This window comes from Botryllus schlosseri, chromosome 2 (assembly GCF_051294905.1).
Source record: "Botryllus schlosseri isolate E-star chromosome 2, Bs_hap1, whole genome shotgun sequence".
Classification (NCBI taxonomy): Eukaryota; Metazoa; Chordata; class Ascidiacea; order Stolidobranchia; family Styelidae; genus Botryllus; species Botryllus schlosseri.
The window spans coordinates 5,919,046-5,939,778 of NC_137237.1; the positions used below are offsets into that span (position 1 = coordinate 5,919,046).

The 20,733-nt window shown below is 40.3% G+C and overlaps 1 protein-coding gene and 1 long non-coding RNA gene across 2 annotated transcripts in view; both read left to right on the top strand.

Annotated features, from left to right (window-relative positions):
* LOC145432550 (uncharacterized) overlaps window positions 1–20,733 on the top strand; it is a 137,654-nt gene that overhangs the window by 55,612 nt on the left and 61,309 nt on the right. The window lies entirely within an intron of this gene.
* On the top strand, window positions 8,784–9,663 carry LOC145459391 (uncharacterized). Its single transcript, XR_013921371.1, has 2 exons — window positions 8,784–9,397; window positions 9,462–9,663. It is a non-coding gene; the product is annotated as an uncharacterized LOC145459391 (long non-coding RNA).

Consider the following 20,733-nt stretch of genomic DNA (forward strand, 5'->3'; position numbering starts at 1 on the left):
CAACCGGGGGGGGGGGGGGAGAATTCCCCCATTGAGGGGAATTTTGAAATTTTAGGGGGGAATCTGGCTTCAGGGTTGTATCGGATGATACACTGGGTTCACAAGGTTTTGGATTTTTATGGTAAAACTGTTAAGTATGAAACTGGTTCGTTACAATTGTGTGTTTCTTGGGCGGATTTCAAGCTGGGTGAATGTTTAAATGCCCTCTGTAGATATTACACCCTCTGATAAAGTAACGCTCACGAGACGATTTCGTTGGGCCCGCGACAGCCTCACGACAGAATTGCTACTAAGCAGGGAAAGGTCAAGCCGAATTCAGAGAAGGCCGCTGGTAAAAATGCTAACCTTTTTAAGCCAACATATGAGCGAACGTGAAGAACATATCAAATTCATCGATTCAACTCAAGGCCTTATTTTTCGTTATGGGCTACCCGAATGGTAAAAAAACAGATCACCTTTAGCGGTACTTTACCAAAGTGAAGTGCGGTCCGCATTCGACATTGTTCGGACATATCTGAATATGTTTGGCCATAAATTGTTTAGTCAACAAATGGTTGTGCGGTAAAAACACCCTTTTTAGTCACAGGCAACTTATTCATAGGGGGGAATTTTAGCTCAAATATCGGCCTAGGAGTCCACGACACGAAAAAGTTTGGGAACCACTGAACTAAATCGTCTTTCAGCATTTTTACGGTCGGCGGTCGTCATCATTAGAACATTCATTCCGTGCCAGTGATCTACATCATACGTACTATAGCTGTTGAATCGACTATTTCGAGGGTTCCAACCTTCCCATATGGTATATGTCGGCTATATCGGGTGATAATCGTCGTCCGTAGGCTCATACAACATGTTTTGGAAAGTATTTACACAAATATGGCATAATCATACAATTGTTTTTAAGGCCTTTGTTTCAGACACTGTTTAAAACATGTTTTAAACAAAGTGTTTTAAGCAGCCATTTGTTTTAAATGTAACCCTAATGACAGCAGCAGTTGAGAAAGCAATAACGTGCACACCAAGTTCGCAGTTTTATAGGAAAATGAACCAAAAAGTAGTTATTCAGATATTCGAAAATGACAATAACAAACCGTTGCATGCAGGCATGGATAATATAATAGTAAGCCAAAATAGATTCGAGTACACTCGATCCCACTTCACTTCCGCTGGATTTATTCGAATTCAGCGGATAAATGGCTTTGACCGAAATATGTGGAAAATCAATTTTTCTATACATGGTCAGGCGTAAAGATAGATAAGAGCATCGGACATACGGTTATGTTACGTATTTAATGAAAAACAGTTGCACTATTCTGCAGTAGCAATGACCACGTAAAACGCGCAAGAGACAATCGTCCGAATTAAGCTGAGCGCTTTACGTACAATTTCTACTTTAGTGCCATTCGTGAGCTTTTTATGGCAGAATAAAGCGGTTGTCCGAATTAAACAGAGTTTCCTGATCAGTAGTCGCACTGATGTATCACTTTTGGCTCAAGAGGCTCCCGCCTCCAGAGACACCTGAATCGCCTTATAACGAACCAAATTAAAACGTCCCTGTCTACAGTTAAATCTCTAGTGATCCACACATCGGATACGCAGACGGCTAGCACCAGATTACGACAAAACTAACAGAACATGGAAATATACCAACTTGTATCGTCGTTAGAGCCGTTGTTTTGGCGATTTATAACTGTAGTCAACCGGCCGATCATCGTATTTGCCAATTCCGTTGTTTGCGAATGAATAGGTACTGCTAGAATCACATATGATCCGTAACATAATTAAATATAATGATGCATATAGGCTTGACAATAAAGAATCCAAATGATAAGCAAGGGCATGGATTTTGACTTAACATTTTGGAATCATCTGATCGGTCTGGCCCGCGAGCGATCTGAACGTTTGAATCTTGCCCTCGACTTAAGTTGAGTTTGGCACCCCTGCCTCAGACGCTAAATAATGCCCAAATGTTCTCTCCTTTCGCATTTCGAGTTAGCTGCTTATACCGTCTAAAAGACTTTTAAACGACACTTATTTATTTTCAAAAACTTGCTCCAGCCATGAAACATGCTAAATTGCCCTATCAGTTCTACCGTCTTGATTGATATGACACACATTGTTTGACATTATCTGTAACATCTGGGCCTTTCGTGCTTTTTTCATGTGAGAAGCTGTCGCAAGTTTGACATTTACATAACTATTATTGGTTGCATAGGAGCCAAGTTACGGGTGGCAGGTGGCGCAGCCACCCCATGACACATGTATGAGGTGGCGGCCACCCGATACGATAAGATTAAACGCCCGCAGTCTGCGATTTCAAATCATCAGCGCTGTCAATTAGCGAGTCCGTGATAGCGCGTAACTGCCAACTATTTACCATTAACCGATACGCGCGCGAATAATTGAATACGCAGCTTCGTTGGTGACGACGAACTAGTGCTTAAAACGCCCCAATAAATTGTAATCCGTGATTAGTAATCACTAATCAGACAATCGAAGCAACCTCGTCGATTTCGACAAGCTTGCGCTGAGAAACATCATCTTTTCGCGACCAGACGAGCGAATTCACGTTCTCCTTCTCTTAATTAAATTGTATTTGCGAATTGAAAGTCATTGCTGCGCAAAGTGCGCATATTCACTACTCTAACAAGGCTTTGCCAACTTTTATGGGTAAATGCAACAATGCAGCTCAAACGTTGTTATAATGAGCGAACAATTGTCGCGATGTCAGACTTGGAACCCCATTGTGCTGTACGCAAGTTGTAGAATTCTTGATTAGATGCGCGCTTTCTCGTTTCCTATCATCTGTAGGCTACTAATTCTTGTCTGCTTTATACACTAGTATTCCTTCGAGGTCACTAGTCACTGTTTGATTTGTTTGTAATACTGCGCATTGTGCAATGCACGGTGTTGAATTACGTTGTCAAAAATTGATGCAACACGAGATTCCGGTGGCGCAAATTCTGAATTTATTCGATTAGTTTGAACGGGAGCCTTCGATAATGTTCCAATAAACTTCATTGCTGGATGGACTCTATCGAGCGCAACCATATCGCGGATCGGATTTCAAACCTTTGGAATATGTATTTCTATTGATAAGGTCGCGGCATGTGACCATATTGCTCTTACTGCAATAACACATGGATATTTAAAAGCGCATCATTTTACGGTCAAATTCGACTGACTGATCGGGGCCTACGCCGGCACAAAAACAGGTGCGTAGCCAGGGAGTTTCTCATGTATAACTAGAAATCCCGTCCTTTTGAAATGCCAATTCACTAATTCGTATTATCGATGCTACGTACTGCAAATTAGCGTGAATAATTTGTATGGGAAATGGGTCATCAATATCTCATGTGCACTATAGTCGTTGGTTCGATTTAGCGCGTCCGCATGCAGACCTGCTACTGACCGCAGAAACACTTTCGCCAAACACTAACAATCTCGGAGTGTAATATTGCTTGTGTTTATGTATCTTTTTGATTAAAACTTATGCCCACGTCTGAACAAATTGTGCTCGTTGCCATTGCCGAATCTGGGTAATTAGGTATGACTATAGCACACCCTGTAATTGTAATTATTGCGGGTTTGCGGAATATCTGCAATTTCGTTATCAACTCATTGTCCAGTCCGATAATATTGATCACCACTATGTATTCCGCACAGCGTACTGACTAACAATCCTTATTAGATGTACGAATTCGACCTCATCGTTAGAAACGTAGATTTCATCGCGCGCTCTGAGGAACACCATCTCTTATCGCGATTTGACGACCAAATTTACGTCCACCTTCTACAAATTAAAGTGCATTATTTGCATCAATGAGGGCCGAAAGCCGCGTTTAAAATAATTTTGTGAACTATTTTTGTGATAAGTATTCTCGGAGCGCAAAGTTGAACAGTGTGTTATTGTGTGTGCCTGCTAGGTAGAATTTATTCTAGTATACCCATAATATTAATCCAGTTATGCTTTGCGAACGTAAATCGGGAAATGTAGCGATGCAGTCAAAATCGATGTTTTAATCAGCAACCAATTGCCGCGATGCGAGCTACTCAATACTAAGTAAAAACCAATTGTGTTGGCGGTAAAGGATAATTACTGATTGGCCTCGCGCGTTTGTAATCATAATTCTTGTCTGTCTTTCGTGTTCCAGAATTGTCGCGCTGTGTTACTGCTCAGTCCAGCGACGAATGCAAAGTGCGCGGCAATCAATGACCAAATTTCGCAATCATCTCAGTGGAGATCGCGTCGTGTTGCATAGTGCGAAGCGATGTGCGTGCAAAGACTAATCTCGCTAATTTACCGTGGCCCCGCGTAACACTTGTTGAATTGCAACTGAATATTAGCGTCCGAATGGTTATTTCAAAAGCACGGGGTTTTGCGTTTCAAAAGGAGGCGGTTTCGACACCCCTGGCTACGCGCCGGCCGCCACCCCATGCAAAAATAAAAGTCGGCGCCTATTGGTTGTATCAGTTTCGATAATCTTGACGGCTGCATATAATTTCAATGATATATTTCATGTGATTATTTCATGAACTCTCGTTGAAAGTGATCATTTCTTATCAGCAAATGTTGCATTACTGGTCTGAATCTAAAATATAAATTCGGTTTTTATTTCGTGTGTCTGCTCTTGTAACTTATACTTTGCTTTGCTTTGTTTTTTGCAACTGTATTTTGTATCTATCAAGGAAAAGTAGAATATCATCGAACTCAAACGTAACAGTTATGATTAATTCAATTGGCTCGCCAACAAAATGTCCTCTTACAGGGCGCTAAAAATATGGTAAACTTATATCTTACATGATATGTTTTTATGTTAGCGGTAAAATGCAGCACCGAACCAACAATTACGAACGGTGCCCTTAATGGTAGCTGTATTGTCGGCTCTTTCGGAGATACATGCGACTTAACGTGTGCATATGGTTACTATGTGGATGGTAAAGAGTCGGCAATTTGCGACGATGACAGTCGGACAGATGATAGAAATGAAGAAGGATCATGGAATGCATCAGGGACATTGTGCACAGGTAGCCTACCACTTATATTCTATCATTGTAATAACAGGAATCATGAAAATATTTTTTCATCAGCTGTAGAATGCAACACCAATCCAACAATTTGGAATGGGGCCCTTGATAGCATCTGTAATAGCGGCACTTTCGGTGATACATGCAATATAACGTGTGTACATGGTTACTATGTAAAGGGTACAGGTTCCGCAATTTGCGAAGATAATAGTCCGACAAATGATACCAATGAAGAGGGAACATGGAATACATCAGGAACATTGTGCGCAGGTAGCCTATACCACTTATATGCTATCATTGTAATAACAGCCATCATGAAATATTTTTTCATCAGCTGTAAAATGCGACACCCATCCAACAATTTCGAATGGGGCCCTCGGTAGCATCTGTAATAGCGGCACTTTCGGTGATACATGCGATGTAACGTGTGCACATGGTTACTATGTAGATGGTACAGGTTCCGCAATTTGCGAAGATGATAGTCCGACAGATGATACCAATGAAGAGGGAACATGGAATACATCAGGAACATTGTGCACAGGTAGTCTACCACTTATATTCTATCATTGTAATAACAGTAATCATGAAAATATTTTTTCATCAGCTGTAGAATGCAACACCAATCCAACAATTTCGAATGGGGCCCTTGATAGCATCTGTAATAGCGGCACTTTCGGTGATACATGCAATATAACGTGTGTACATGGTTACTATGTAAAGGGTACTGGTTCCGCAATTTGCGAAGATGATAGTCCGACAAATGATACCAATGAAGAGGGAACATGGAATACATCAGGAACATTGTGCGCAGGTAGCCTATACCACTTATATTCTATCATTGTAATAACAGCCATCATGAAATATTTTTTCATCAGCTGTAAAATGCGACACCCATCCAACAATTTCGAATGGGGCCCTCGGTAGCATCTGTAATAGCGGCACTTTCGGTGATACATGCGATGTAACGTGTGCACATGGTTACTATGTAGATGGTACAGGTTCCGCAATTTGCGAAGATGAAAGTCCGACAGATGATACCAATGAAGATGGAACATGGAATACATCAGGAACATTGTGCACAGGTAGTCTACCACTTATATTCTATCATTGTAATAACAGCTATCGTGATATATTTTTTCATCAGCAATAAAATGCAACACCAATCCAACAGTTTCGAATGGGGCCCTTGACAGCATGTGTAATAGCGGCACTTTCGGTGATACATGCAATATAACGTGTGTACATGGTTACTATGTAAAGGGTACAGGTTCCGCAATTTGCGAAGATGAAAGTCCGACAAATGATACCAATGAAGAGGGAACATGGAATACATCAGGAACATTGTGCGCAGGTAGCCTATACCACTGATATTCTATCATTGTTAAAAAAGCCATCATGAAATATTTTTTCATCAGCTGTAAAATGCGACACCCATCCAACAATTTCGAATGGGGCCCTCGATAGCATCTGTAATAGCGGCACTTTCGGTGATACATGCAATGTAACGTGTGCACATGGTTACTATGTAGATCAGGGGCGGGCAACTTCTCGAGTCGGCGGGCCGCATATAGGAAAATTAAGTACTTGGCGGGCCGGATTGCTGAATCGATACAACATTCGCCCATTTATCCAAATTCCACATATACACGGAATAAATCGCATTTAATGAATACATTTTAACGACAGTAATGTCACTTCAAAGCCATTTCTCGCCAATAATGACGAAGACAATGTGGATTTGAGAATAGCATTGTCATACGGGCGCCGCCATGTCTGCTTCTATCTGATCAATCAACACACGGTGCCATCCTCAATTAAGATTTCATGGAGTTCGATAACCCCGGTACCCCTAATTTACCAACACATATATTCGTTTGGATTGAGTAGGTGACGAGATAGCATCGTTGTTCAACTGTGTGGCCTGAGAAATCTCGATAATGAATTCATGCGGTCCGCGACCTCTACGAAATTTGAAAAGTGGCCCGCGACCCTTTTTGAGTTGGCGACCCCTGGTATAAACAGTGTTTTCGTCTTACAAAAGCCTAGAAGTGTGCCGTGCTACAAGTCGGCGGTTACAGAATGAAAAATAAGAAATATCAGCCTGGTGTAATTGACCATTGTAGTCGACAAACACCATGATTACCACAAACGAAATTAGGGTTGAGTACATCGCAAATGCCGATAATGCAAGTCTTCTCGCTTCGACGAACTTACGCGTAAGCTCCACTCTAGCACGCTGCGCATATACGTATATAATAACATGCACATGCAGTCACTAAAATTTGACGTTGTAAGCAAGTAGTGGGAAATCTCGGCAGACTAGGGCCGCGGGCCACATTATCATGTAAAACGGAAAACTGTCCGCGGGCCGGACAAAATCCCTTCGCGGGCCGGATCCGGCCCGCGGGCCGTATGTTGCCCACCCCTGATGTAGATGGTACAGGTTCCGCAATTTGCGAAGATGTCATTTTTTGCATTTTAGTTAGTTGCTTATACTTACAACAAAATTTTTTTCAAAAGACGTATTTATTTCCGGAAAATTGCTCTAGCCATGAACCGTTCTGAATTGCGCCATCATGCTGCTCTAACTTCTGGATTATTATGGCAAACGTAGTTTGATATTTTCCGTAATATCAGCTTCATTCTACATGCAACAAACTATAGCTAGTTCTCACTCTACAGAACTCGGCCTATTTGTTGGATCAGTTTTTATAATTTTGATGGTTCAATGATATTTCCTGTGACAAATTTCAGGAACTTGTTAAACTGATCGTTCCTTATCGGCAAAGGTCAAGGGAATCTCAAATTAGGGATGGTGTGAACGTGAGGTTCACGTTTGCGATCTGTGTGTGAACCTCAGAAATTTAGAGGTTCACGTTCACAAACGAACCTTGATAGGTTCTGCACTGTGAACCTTTTTCACATATTACAATTTTCACTTTATTATAGCAACTTTGGTTGAAATTTATTGCGCTTCAACTACGGGCCACTCTGTGCATGGAGCTGGCAGCATGAAAAATCAACACTAAACGAGCACGCATATTGACAATCTAAAAAATTTTACTTGCATTGTTACAAAATTTTTCTCGAAATATCCAGGCTTCCGTTTATGAATGTTTAGTGACTCTCTGTTGTGAGCTTGACCCGCAATCACATAACATCAAGAGCGAAATACAATGTTTATTGAATTATTAAAAACCGAATCGGTGCAATTGGGGTGATGGCTACTGCTGTATAATTTGTTAATGGGGTAATATCGGTAGCAAGTATAGAGACCCGTTATACACTCTGCTCAATATCAACGTAGAAATACTCAGACGTCGAATGCATTGACAAGTCTGGTCTAGACCGTCAAGGCGTAACCTTATATTACCTTGCAATTCCTCGTCGAAATTGTTGGCAAAGCGACGGAAGATATTGATTTTATGGAATTATTATATCATTTGATTGCCCAGTTGATAGATTTGCCGACGTTTAAAACTTCAATATGTACTTCAGCAGCTAGGTATATCGTGTGCATCAAGGCTATCATTTCACTGAAATGTAGGGTTGGAATTAGCAATATGACGCCACGTGACGAGGTTCACGTTCGCGTTCACGTTCACACAGAACCTTTCAAAAAGGTTTTCGTTTACACTAACTTGAACCTTTCAGGGGTTCACACCATCCCTATCTCAAAGCATCATGGGCCGAATCGAAAAAATAAATTAGATTTGTTGTTTATGGGCCTTACCTTGTGCCTTTGATGTTCTCTTTTTAACTTTTACTTCCCTGTAGGACATCACCAGCCTGAAACGCAGCACTTTTACATTCAGTTTACTCGCCAACAAAATATGTCCCTATTATGGGTGCTGAGAATATGGTAAGCCTACTTACATGAAATGTCATTTTCGTTAGCGGTTAAATGCAGCACCGAACCAACAATTGCGAACGGGGCCCTTAATGGTAGCTGTATTCTCGGCTCTTTCGGAGATACATGCAACTTAACGTGTGCACACGGATACTATGTGGATGGTACGGGGTCAGCAACTTGCGATGATGATTGTCCGACAGATGATACGAATGAAGGGGGAGCATGGAATATATCAGGAACATCGTGTACAGGTAAAACTTACCTTCTATAATCGTAGTTACAGCTTTCATGAAATATATTTTTCGTCAGCTGTAAAATGCAACACCAATCCAACAATTTCAAATGGGGCCCTTGATAGTAGCTGCATTGTTGGCTCTTTCAGGGATACATGCAACTTAACATGTGTAGAGGGTTATTATGTAGATGGTACAGGATCAGCAATTTGCGATGATGATAGTCCGACAGATGATGCGAATGAAGAGGGATCATGGAACACATCAAGAACGTCGTGTACAGGTGTTACTTTTGTGCAATAATTATAATTGCAGATTAGGCCTACATAAAAGAATTTTTTCATCAGCTGTGAAATGCAGAACTGCACCAACAATTTCGAACGGGGACCTTGATAGTAGCTGTATTGTCAGCTCTTTTGGGGATACATGTAACTTAACGTGTGCAGAAGGTTACTATGTGGATGGTGCAGGATCAGCAATTTGCGACGATGATAGTCCGGCAGATGATACTAACGAAGAGGGATCATGGAATACAACTGGAACTTCATGTACAGGTACAACGTCAATCCGATAGTTATAGATACAGCTTACATGAATTCTCTTTTTGTCAGCTGTAAAATGCAATACCTATCCAACGATTCCGAATGGGGCCCTTGATAGTAGCTGCATTGTCGGCTCTTTCAGCGATACATGCAACTTAACGTGTATAGAAGGTTATTATGTAGATGGTGAAGGATCAGCAATTTGCGATGATGATAGTCCGGCAGATGATAGTAATAAAGTGGGATCATGGAATATTAGAGGAACTACCTGCATCGGTATTAAAACACTGTCAATCTGATTTTTATATTTTAGTCGCAGGTTACTTATAATCTTTTATTCGTCAGCTGTAAAATGCGACATCGAACCAACGATTCCGAACGGGGCCCTTGACACTATCTGTAAGGTTGGCTCTTCTGGGGATGCATGCAACATCACGTGTGCTGATGGATACTATATAGATGGCACAGGAACAGCAATTTGCGGTGATGATAGTCCGACAGACGATACTAATGAAGAGGGGTCATGGGATACAACTGGAACAACTTGCACAGGTGTGGTCCATAAAAAAGAATTATTCGGAACGTTTCCAGGAATAGTAGGCCTACATTTTGATCCATTTTAAGTTTCAAAGTTTTGAGATGTCCAGATGTGTCTCGACGGCATGGCAGGGCTTACTCTTCACCGCAATAGTATGTGCTTCAATGTCGCAATATCATAGTCAGGACGACATTCATCGCATTTCTACTGTGATATCGCGAATCAGATTATATCCAATTTCACAAGTCCGTTTTTTTTTACGAAATATTGACGAAAGAAAATGATGGAGCATCGGTAGGTTTCCGTTAGACTGGTGATTTGGGAATGGCTTTGACATGGTAATCATTAGTTAACAGTGATGTATCCCAAAATATAATGAATGAAGATCATTTTTACTTAGCAGTAGTTATTAAAATAGGCCATATTTCACTGGCCAGACTAAAGTGAAATCAGCCCCACGAAGTATGCGCACTTTCGCAGCTTTCATACAAGCATTCAACTCAAGTATTGGAATACGAGATATTGACTTTAATAAATATAATTAACTAAAATATCACATGTATATTGCATTATTTCCATGAAAGCTATGTCACTGTCTAGGAAACAATACTTTTCATTGGCAAATATATGAGTCATTAGCTACGTTTGTCTTCGATGAACTGAGTATTTGTAAGAACGTGTCATATACAGGGATGTATTTATCGTACGAAGTATAACACATTTCTTTGCAGCAAATGAGACAATTTACTTCCGTGAACAATATCTTTTGGTTTGAAATGCGATCATTGTTTATATGACTTTGTCTTTTTCTGACCAAATACGATGCATATTATGTTACCCCTCGAGCGCATATATAGTTCCGTTTATCCACGCTGCCGATCAGTAAAGACAATATGAAGGAGTGTTGCGAGTGAAGGAGTGAAGGCGATGTTGAAGGAGTGTTACCCAGGTTCCTTTTAGTGTGGCTCGAAAATCAATCATCCGTTCGCTTGATAGAAAGCGAGATGCAGGATTAGACGGGTATATGAATTTAGACAAGGTTTTGAACCGGTGGGACGCAGAGCTATATAGAAAATTATGGAGTTAGTTAAAGTTTTGCTTTGATTGTATTGTCGAATTACATGTATACATTTAAACTTTTCTGATGGCTCCGATAATGTGATGTAGTATTCCGTATGCCGCCCAAAAGTACAAGTCAAAAATTGTAGGGGCGAAGGCGGCTTTCACCACTGCATATATGCTTATGATGACAACGCACGACTGAAACAAATTGGAATAATCTCGATTCCATAATAACTGCAAGTTATTACTGAAGTAAAAAGGTATTCACAGGATCTTAAATGATATGTTGTTCGAACGGTTATCCTTATCCAGTATGCTCGAACGGAACTGTATTAGATATAGCCTAGTAATACGGCATTATGACAGTTATGTCCTTTTCCAACCATGATGGAGCCGAATCGCCAGTCATCACCCGGGACGAGTCCTGTGATGATTAGGTATTGGGCTTAGTGAATTGCGTGGTACGGCGAACGGTCATAATGTACGTAAGAAATATAGGAAACTCCGAGTACTCATAAATCACGCATGAAGATTACAGGTTGAGGGCATGTACTGGAACGCTACGAGATCGGTTCGTGCGTTTTTCCTGCTATATGATACTATCTAACGAATTGATATCAAAGTTTTGCAATGCGTTCGTTCGTTCGTCAGGCAATAGGAATTACTGGGCACTTCATATAGTACCAGGTAATTAATCGACTTCCGCAATCCTGATGCTAATCTGTCATCATCAAACTACACATTGCAATAATTGAATGTCATTTATATGACAAACCCGGGGAAATATAGTCACGCCAAAAGGCCTACTAACCTACTATATATAGAAATATAGTGAAGTGGGATAAGATAGGTTGCAACCGCTGAGTTGATTATACTATTCACGAGTATAGTGTATATTGATTCGATCAAAGCTGTGGCATAGCCTGCTGAACAATTCTTTTCATGGGTAACTCCAACTATATCATTCATTACCGGCCAAGCGAGCTTTTTTCTTTGATGAAGTGAGTGATTGGAGAAATGATAACATGTAATATACAGGAACGTATTTATAGCCAAGGAAGTATACGTAACACATTTCTTGGCAGCGGAAAGACAATTTAGATCCGTGAACAATATCATTAGGTCTGTTATGGGATCTTTGATTATTACATGAATTTGTAAGAGTGTGGCTCTATGCTATGTAGCCAGAACCTCTGTACCTCCAAATAAAGATTCTGAACGATATCGTAATGTGGCGAGGCGAAACGCGGTGGTTTTCTGTTGTGTATTCTCGGTATTGGCCTACTACAAGATTTGCGATATATACGATTCATAAGTTAATGCAATATATTGTGGGGTTGCCATATTTTTGTGGATCAAATTCCGGACACTCTTTTGCGCCCATTAGCGGATTTACAGTGAGGTATGAACACATTGTCAGTCAATATGACGTCACACTAGTTAAGCTTCCCCATCCACTGTATGCAGGAGTGGAGCGAAACATAGGTTTTGAATTTAGTCATTTCTAATGTGAGCTCTGGTGATTGCTTTGGTCCGCAACAGATTTCTTCACGGGCCCCATTAAAAATGTCTGGTGGACCTTATCTGGTCCGCCGGTTGTGTGTTTGTTGAGCTAGGTCGGTGCGGTTATCTAGTTGTGTGTTGTAACCAGGTCCGAAACGGCATTTTTTCAGCCCCCTTCCGCCACAAAATCACCAATATTTGGCGCACCATAGGGTAATCGATGCAACTTCTTGCGGGCTTACCACATGCATCTGCTTGCTAAATTTTGTGAATGAAATATGTCAATAATATTGGTTCGTCCATATATTACTATAAAATACATCAGTATAGATTGCACATCCGGTGGTTTCCACCTTATATGGCTGCGAGCTCATTTCCAATTTGAAAATGTTCCGCGGTCGGGTTCAAAAAAATGATGGGCTGGCTAATAAAAAAGTGAGCTGGCCCAAACTTGCGGCTTATTTTGGAAGCTTATGACGTCCAACATCTTCGCAATCCCAAAAATGAAGGCAAACGACCCCAAGTTTTTAAACAACCGTCTTTGACCAGCATCCAAATGGCTATAAAGAACTCTGGGAATGTACTGTTATCATAGAATTGCGATACAATTACACTTATTTCAGTAAATGATTGTGATTTTTATTTATTTTTGACTGCATTTTCGCTTGGGTGGTGCGTGATCCCCATATTAATATCAATATACGTTCTAATAAACCACGCGCAGCGCGACGAAAAGTGTCAAATAGCATAAATCTGCTTAAAAATAGTATTATTTATGTTGGTTACTAAAGAATATTGAGCCTACTTCAAGCCTTCAAAATTCCGGACATTTAGGCACCCTAATATATTGCAATGATGATGTCTATGTGTAGTAATCCAAGGGCGAGAGTTGTATGGGTTTATAACTTATTTCGAGATCGAATTGATGTTATTCACCCATTTTCGAAGTCCCTCATTCCTCACCTATATGTATGTCTGTCTGCTCGTCCGGCTCGCAAAAACATGAATAGACAAGACAATATGATACACTCTAATAATTTTACATTGCGCTAATAAAAGGATGTCCATACCGTTCCAAATGCGGCTGTCAAGTATGTGATTAGAATTTACTATAGTTGTCGGTCAAGTCAGTATCCGAAAATAAATAATACGACAGCATGCATTTGAAGTTCTCCATTCCTTGAAAGAATTTTGCGCGCTCCGCGAGGATTCTAGCTGGCAATAACTGGCCTATGCTTACCTTCAACCTTCAAGCCTGACATTATGTTTAGGGTTGCATTTAAAACAAACGGTGTTTAAAACACTTTGTTTAAAACATGATTTAGGCAGTATTTTAAACAAAGGCCTTTAAAAAAATTGTTTTTTCAGTTGTAAAATTATGGCATAATTGTGTGAATACTTTCCAAAAAAATGTTGTATGGGCCTACGGACAATTACCACCCAAATTAGCCGAGGTATATCGATATGGGATGGTTGGAGCCATCGAAATTGTGATTCAAAAGTAATAGTACAGATATTTCGTCAAATGAACTATATTTGCCCTATATTTTCAATTGTCAATGTCATTCCACTATGACGTCACAGTTGAATATTCGTGGCGTCATGGCTTAAATAGAAAACAAAATAGAGAGATAAAACATATTTTAAACGAGGGACTTGTTTTAAACATGTTTGTTTTCAATTGATTTTTATTTTAAATGCAACCCCAATTATGTTTATTTGTGTGTCTAACCCAGGGGTTCTCAGCCATTTCTTGGCCGTAGCCCATTTTCCGGTTTAAAAATGTGCTGTGGCCCATCTGATATCTTAGAGTTATAATCCTGTTTAATGCGTGGTCATGGACAGCGCTGATATGCCTATTCCTCTAAAATATGTGCATTTTTCCCTAACTGATAATATTTAAATCTCGATCTCCCGGGACATGAAATCGCGCAAAGCACGAAAAAAATTTCAAGTTGCATAAATATCATTCAACAAACGACCAACGAAATAATCTTGGGCCCCTTCGAGCTCCCGCAATTGGGGATGTGGGTGCGGCAGTTACGACCCTGGTAAATCATAAGCTAGAACTCCTTTACTGATACTATTGTGGGGAATATTATAATCATTCTGGGCCGGCATCGAACAATTCATTGGTGAATTGGAGAAGGATTTTTTAATATGCATGATGTACTTTGTATGTCTTGTACCAAAACAACTGAAGTTGTGATGTCAGAATATTCAATCCAATGATACAGTCAATTCCCGTGACTATGTCAGTATGTACAATGATTTCCAGGTCGGGCATTTTGAATCGACTTCGAAGATTAATGCGCTCCGATAAATCCTCAATCCATTAAGATTTGTTGTTGCAGTGGTGCAGTATACCTCCGCCAGAAGTTGCTAATAATTTGCAATTATGGCTATGTTCAGCTTGCAGTAATACGACCTGCCGAAGTACGGTAAATCTGTACATCAATTGCACTTCATTGCGAGTTCATTGCATACCCCTTTCAACGGCATACGACATATGACCCTGCCGGAATACTTGGTTACTTCAACATTCTCTTCCAGTTATTATACGCTTGAAATTATTTTAGTTGCTGTTAGCCGTAGGTTGTCATAGCCAATAGAAAAAGCCACTGTTTTTCCCGAACGTTTTCGATTTGTACAAACTGACTTTATGCGTGCCACTACGTCTAATCAGAGTCGGATGAAAAGCTTTATGTAGCCTACGTATAATTAGATAATACGAATGTATTTTTAGCGAATAACATGAGAAATATAAATAAACTTACAATAATTCTGAAATTTTCTAAATGGCTCTGTGGCCCACCTCAAAATGCTCTGTGGCCCACCAGTGGGCCATGGCCCACCCTTTGAGAACCCCTGGTCTAACCACTAACGCCTTCATTAGTTTCAATGAAAGGTTGCATCCTATTCACAATTTTATACGAGTTTCAGGGCCATTTATCGACAGGTCATATGTGGTTTCTCTGTGTAAAATGATTTACTTGCATAATTTTATCGTGAACTTAACCTCTTTATTAGCTATAGATCGCTGCAATGCAGGATTATCCTATATGTACTATAGTTAACAGAGTCCAGTTCGCATACTTTTACGAGCGTCCTCATTCCAACGACTCCTAATCTAAACACGTTGATCTGGTCCATGATGTTATCAGCACCGATCAACATCTGTTGCTCCCCCCAAAATTAATAGTACTATATCTTGCTGTGTCTAACTGTGGCAGATAGCGCCCCAATCCCCCACCGAAATATGCTTTGCAAATGATGGTGAGAATCGAAATTATATGAAACTCCTTGAAGTCGGTGAGATACGGAAATCAGCCAATATATGCTCACTCGGTGAAATATCGATAAAACGAAGAAACAAAAATGCCGATGCCAGACATTGTCGGGAAGGTAGCAATTTGCGTGTCGAGATAAAGAATTGTGTTTGCGTGAGGTCGCTGCCCTGTTTCCATCCTGTCATATGCGAATGTTATTTAGCTGTTTGTATTTTACAAGAAGGCAGCTAAACCTACGTCGGCAAAGAGTATATGTCCGGACTGAGAAGATCCTACAATAATTAACATTGACATGGGCTCTGTTATTGATAGTTAGAAAGTACTCATGCCGTTCCGTTACGGTCGTCCAATAGCTGGCGGCCTTACGCCACAGAGAAACTCGAAATTCGGTCTAGAAGAGCTAAAAGGTTTAATACCCCGGTGCTAATACTTTTACAATCCCGCTGAAACTGACATCATGGACGTGTTAAATGGTGTTTTACTGCGACGACTGGGCAGTGGGAATCGAGTGGTCGTATTACGTCTGAAACATAGCAAGTCGTTGAATGTGTGAGTAAAGAATTTTGAAGTCATCAAGTATGATGGTATTTAAAACACCCATTGCTCTTCACACGATCTCATTTTCGGTAAAGTGGTCAAGTACGCTTGTGTTGGGTTCGAGCCTATTAGCGGCCATCGCAGAAAAGATGTTGCGAAAATATTGACAATGACCATACAAAGTGATGTCTGTAACTTGTGATCATGAAATAGGTTTGCGTATCAGCTGACCATTGTATTACACTTGATGCCAGTGTGTACGATTTGCCCTACATTTATTTTCTATAGCAGTCCGTAGCTTGCATGGGTAATGGACAGTAATGTTTGACAACGAGACATTCATCGGTAACTGTGGGATCGCGTGGAAACGCGTGGAAAGAAACCCAGATCTCGTCTATAGCCAGCGTTTTCTGCAGATGGTCCATGACTACTCTAGCAAAGAGGTTGTGAACCACCGCTCTAACCAGATGTGTGTAAAGGTCAGCCTTTCTTGGATTTGATAGAAATTATTATGGAAAATTAGGCTGGATCCGAAGTGGTACCGACGCCAGAACCGAAACCAAATTCGGAAACAAAATAACTGCTGTGGCACATATATTTTAATGTGTATACCAACTATATGTTTGATGGACGTTGTCAAAATTGGGTTAGCAATTAGCATAGAAGTCAGGTTTTAAAGTCTGAATTTGACGATCGTAGGTCCGAAATTCTTTACTTACATACTCGGTACGCACTAGGCACTATGACGGATGTCGACCATGACCATACACATTCAATCACCGATAAGAAATAACATTTGCCAAATTAAATTACTAACAACAGTTCTACGCATGACAACCTGTCATTAATGATTTACTGCAAATATACTCGATTGCCCGATCGCGCTGTCGTATCGAGTCTAACGTTAAGGATTCCATTGATTCTATGCTTCAGAAAGCGAGTAGATAAAGTTCCATGGCATGTGGGAGGATTATATAAAGAACTCTGTCAGTCTAGTAGGGATTTTGAAGTCGTGACCCATAGTAGTTGCAGCAGATAATTTTTGGTACTTACCTTATAACTGTCTCTTATCGATTCGCGTAAGTAAGGCGGTTTTGTGCGTAAACTAAACTATGCAATGGCGAAATGACGCCTAAACCGTACACCGCTGAGCTAGTTATTCATGTCGTTACCGTTCTACCTTCAGCAAGCGTCAGCCATTTGATAAATGCAGTAAGCGTTCATGAAGCATGCCATTGACATGAACTCCGACATTTGGATAACCGAAACAAATTATTTTCAACAAATCCTTGCCTTAGATTCTAGAATATTCCATGTTCTATCTGACAAGGTCTCCTAGCTATTTCATTTCTAATGAGAATAATTGTCTTGCATGCAACTCTTGGCAGTTATTTTGAAGTTGGCAAGGTAGCTCATCAACAACCTTTTTTGAAATACACATCATGGTTAGATATGGAGTAATCGTGATTTGGAATCGTAATTGATTACAACGATCAGGCAATTTTCGAGTAATCTCAATTGTAATAGTTTTACAGTATAATCAACTGCTTCGTAAAAAAATCGACGAGTCGACTTATGGGGGTCTATCGACTATGATACAGACATAAAGCAGCCGTACAATGGTTCTTAATCCTTACTAGCATGCAGAACACTCATACTTCTTATATCGAACTTTTGAAAAGATTTGAATTTGTTATACTCTTCAAATAAAATTGTTGAATTGTTACAACTCAGCGGTTGCCTACGCAAGTCGTAAATATAAACGAGCTCTGCTATTGCGTTATTCGGGATGGCTGCTCTCCATAGCCGTGTCATGGATTGCGGGTATACGCGTGTTGTTACGAGAGTTATTAATCGTTATAGCTGAATTTCGCGTTCATTTCGTCTTACTAGTCGAATGTTCTGCTGTCAGGAGGAGGCGTGAATTTTCACTTCACCATCCTTTACTTAATACTTGAATCTACCATCGGTCAACCATTTATGTATCATGTTAGTATGCGTTGTAGCCAGAAAAAAGGGTAGTTTAGTGGGTGCGAATAATGGTCGAGATTACGTTGCGCAATTTATATGCGATGACGTCATAACCAAGTCGTGTCATTATGTTTAAAATTGGTTCCCTTTTGATGCATCGTCCTATCAATCAGAATAGTAAATTAATGTAAACGCCAGTAATCGCAATCATTTTTCATGTGTAATCGTAATCGACAACTGCAAAATTTTGCTGTATTCGTATTCGATTAAAATGAGACACTAATCACACCGTGTGTGATCATGTTCCATGTTGCGTTGTTTTAGTTATGGGATCTACGTTAATAGGCTATTAGGCAGTGTGCGATACACTCGATCTGGTCCCTGTTGGGTTGCGAGGTTTTGAATTTGGTTGCTTATTTTAATATTGTTGATCCAATTTTCAGCAGTTATTTGAGCGATGGTGAACCGCATAAATCATTTACAACTCAATTATCAATTTCTTAAGTCAGGCGCTAACGCTAAACGACGCAATGTAGCCTCTAATTTGTCTTCTTAGATTAGTTCAGCTATACCCTTATATGGTCTCAACAGCTATAATGTGGGGCGATTATATTTTGACCTGAAAACGGAAAAGTTTCATAAAAATCGAAAATCTTCAACTTTTTTTACATTAAAAACTACATTTTGACAAAATTTTGCGCTTAAGTTTCCAAATTAGGCATTGTTGCACATAATGTTAGAAATGTTGTACTTTTCTACATGTCTGGTTGTAACTGCCTGTCCTTACGAAGCATCTTGGCAAGAAAAGAGAAGGAGCGTTCAACAGAAGCAGCTGTTTGCTGGCAGAATGGTAGTTCAGTGTATATATACCAATTGAGTGCTATTAGCACAAGTGTTGCTTCATACGGACAATGTTGTCTATCATCGCACTTCTTGGACCGCGACCCAAGTCTGAGTTTCTTAGCATCTCACGATCCGCCCATACGTTGAGAACCACCAAGCCATGAGAACCATTGTCTACCATGTAGTCAAGTTCCATATGTCAAATATCGGCGTGAGCTTGTAAAAACTTGTAAAAATTTCACTCGTGTTTAGGCATGTTAATCGTCACGTCGGGTAAACCTATTTGTTTCATTCGATCATTTACGATTTACACATAACGTAGGCTGCAAGCTGTAAAATGTCAAAAAATACGTTCTCCAAGCTCACAACCTCTACGACACCAACGAAATGCACTTACGTTTTTATTTTTGACTTTGTAAACATTTTACACATATTTTGAACTAACGATATAATTGTGACAGAATTTGTAAAAAATAATCGCCCTACTCACATGATTTGTTTAATTTCATTGATCTGTCTTCTTTCGCAAATGAGTGTGCACACTGAACAAGTGCTAATGCATTGAAACACATTCACACGCAGGCATATATCAATTTAGGCTTCAGTATTTGCTGTACCATAGAAAAGAGATTGAAGTTTTGTAATGGTCGAAAGCAAAATAAATCAAGGTCTCAAGTACGGACGGTGCGAACCTCTGAAATGTTCTACTTCGTTTGAACTGGTACTTTTATGAAAGGTCACGTGACGTAATATTTATAATTCAAACCACGTCATTTTGCAAGACTGTAGAAATATGTTAGGGATATCAAATATTCAATTATTCATTGTGACCAGGGCTTTGGAGCCGGAGCCGGAGCCCGGAGCCGGAGCCCCGGAGCCAGGCATTTTCACCGGAGCTGGAGCCGGAGCCGGAGCTCTACATAAAATTCAGCCGGAGCCAGAGCCGGAGCTGGAGCCCGTTATTTGAGGAGTAGCTCCGGCTCCGACGTATGTCATTAGATGCTATTATATATTGAACAACCACATCTGCTTATTTATCATAATTGAACAGCAGGCCTTAATATTAATGCTGTGCGCAGCAATGGCATAGAGTTAAGTGCGTTCTAGTGCAACTATGATGTTATCGACAAGTGACAAGTATTCATTATGACGTCACAAGCCGGCAAGGCGGCACCTATGTCTTCGTTGCTACATCGGATGTTACTGACGGCTGACAGACTCTTAGATTACTATGGATAACTAACCTATGGGTAGATTAGTAATCTGTATAGACCAGGAAGGGGCAACCTTCTGGTTTATAAGGGACACATGAAATTGACGATCGAGCGCGCGG